Source organism: Aquila chrysaetos, chromosome 24, assembly GCF_900496995.4.
Source record: "Aquila chrysaetos chrysaetos chromosome 24, bAquChr1.4, whole genome shotgun sequence".
Taxonomy (NCBI): Eukaryota; Metazoa; Chordata; class Aves; order Accipitriformes; family Accipitridae; genus Aquila; species Aquila chrysaetos.
The window spans coordinates 14,003,746-14,006,233 of NC_044027.1; positions in this window are offsets into that span (position 1 = coordinate 14,003,746).

Below are 2,488 nucleotides of genomic sequence, written 5' to 3' on the forward strand. Positions count from 1 at the left end.
ATGTTACCATTTCTAAGAGTCTTCTTCAAAAGAATCAGTTATTAGTCCTAAACTTGGCATCGTTTGTCATGGGTCAGGTTGATAGTGCTTGCTTCTCTTTTATGGATATCAGGTGCCCAGTGCGATAAGAGTGACAGGAGGTCACAAGTGCCTCTGGAACAAGATGCTTGCTTCTTCCAGGGAACGGATTTATGCTTAATCTCTTGCCCTCCCTCTCCTGGATTAAAAATGGAAACTTCTAAGACTTTTCTCTTGATCATCACCTTCTCTGAGTGAATGTACTCTAGTGGAGGGAGTCCTGTAAGACGTAACTCCCGGTGCCTGCTAAGTAGCCTTAGCAGAGCCGGTGGGACTCCTACGTGCCCAGGCACAGCCGTGCCTGCTGGGTCCGGCTCTCCGAGGTACTGTGCCGCCCGGGAGCTGCGGCAGCCCCGCTGCTACCGAGAGGATGTCTGCAGCACCCGACACGGGCTGTAGCAGCTCTATCCTCTGGGTGCTCCTGCCTGCCGACCCGGGAGGGGTATTCCCTGGCCGGGAAGGAGTGTAAAACGGGAGAGCTGGCCAAGGTGAAAGGCGGAGGGCTCCGGGAAGCGAGGACACCCTTCCCCTGTGCTTTCCGCCCCCCCACTCCCCCGCCACCTTTTAGCGCTCGTATAACCTCAGGCAAAAGGGCGAGAGGCTTTCCTGGAGCCGTAATTCGTCTACAAGCCGCTGCCGCACACATCCTTTCTCCTCGGGTTTAGCGGAGGACAGGGGCTGCCGGTTCGACGGCAGGGCATGCCTCAACCCCCAGCACTCGCTCTGGGAGGTGCCCGAGAGAGACCACACAGCTCGATCCCGGGACCGCCCCGAGCCGCGGTTCGGAAACCGCAGCCCGCCCGCCCCCCGGGCTGGTCACACGCTCCCCCTTCCCGGCGATGACACTACCTAGGCAGGAGCCGCACCTGGAGGGCTGGCCCGGGCCCGGGAGCGTCCCCGGCACCCGGAGGAGTTGTGCCCTGCGGGATCCTGGAAGGGCTGGACAGGCACGTCGTGCTCCCAGCTGTGACGCCCATCTTCCCGTGGGACAGAGGTTGCCGAGTGGGCAGGAACTGCTGATCCCACGCACCGGCCCCCTCTATCCGCAGCATTTGCAGGGGACAGCTGAACCGTGCCCGTGGGATGGGCTGAGGCCAGCTGGGATGCTGGGTAGCCAGGGACATCTCCGACCAGGGGGGATATGGTGGCCCGCAAAACCAGAGCAGGCATCCTTCTCCCCTCCGGGATCACCCGCGCTCTGAAGGCCAGCCACTGACCAGTCCCATCCGTCCAGGCTGGGGAGTTCGTTCAGCCAGATGGTCCTCGGCCAACAGCTCCAGCTGCCCAGGCTCCCTGAACTGACCCCTCAGCCCTCCCCCTGCCTCACCTGGAGGGTACGAGACCTGAAGGAAAGAAGGGGGAGCCCTCACATGAACCCCAAGGGCAGCGGTGGGCAAACCAACTTCCGCTGCCACCGAGGGCTCCCACCAAACCCCTCTCCAGCTGACCGAGCCAAACGCAGCCCTGATCCCTGTCTGCTGGGACAGGCTTTGTCCGCTGGAGGTACGGTAGTGTCCCTGCTCCTCTGAAACTCTATCCACACCTACTAGTTTGACTTTCCCCTTTCCAGTATTTCCACTGAATGAACAGTCTAATTAAAGTAATTCCTTAAACACTAAACTGAGCCTGGACCATGTTACAAATAGCAACAGGTCCCGGAAGGGTTTATATTAATCTAATGCACTTGCTTTATTAACAACAGGATCATGTTCAAAGGTTTTATAGAAGTTTAAGGCTTTATTAATTCAACTCAGTTAAGCTAGATTTAAATTTTAAATTTTCTGGTGATTTCCTTTTACTAATTATTCAGTTGCAGATCACTTGCAAAATGCTTATGCTAGAAAAACTGTTCTAATTAAATAAAAGGAAAACATTTCTGTTTATTAGTATATTTCTAAATTTGTATGTGGGAATACTATCACCTCTGGATGCCTTCTGACTCAAAAGTTGTGCATTGCTCCAGGACTGAAAAAGCGTATTAGTGCAATAATAACATTATGTAATACTGCTAAGGAGGGATCTTACAAGTGGTGGTCTTTACCACCTGAAAGCAGTAAGTATCTTTTTCACTTGTTTTAAACACTGGGCCTATGACATACTGCCTATCAGTTCTGCATGACACGATGGCAGTACAGCAGCATGGTGTTTTTTCACTCATGATAGCTGGGGAATTACTGCCAGCCTTGCCAGTGCATTTGGGTTATTTTTTCACTCAAATATTCAGCTGAACCCCAGATCCTACATGCAGAGGGGCAGTTCTGCAGAGAAAAAGTTAGTCAAAAACCAGCACTGGAGACCTTTCCAGGGAAGCATCCTATCTAAAGGAGAGTTGCAGTTTGCTTGTTCTCCTACAAACAAACGCTAGTTACGAGTCAATCTGGAGAACTAAAATTGGAAACCACTTGATCGA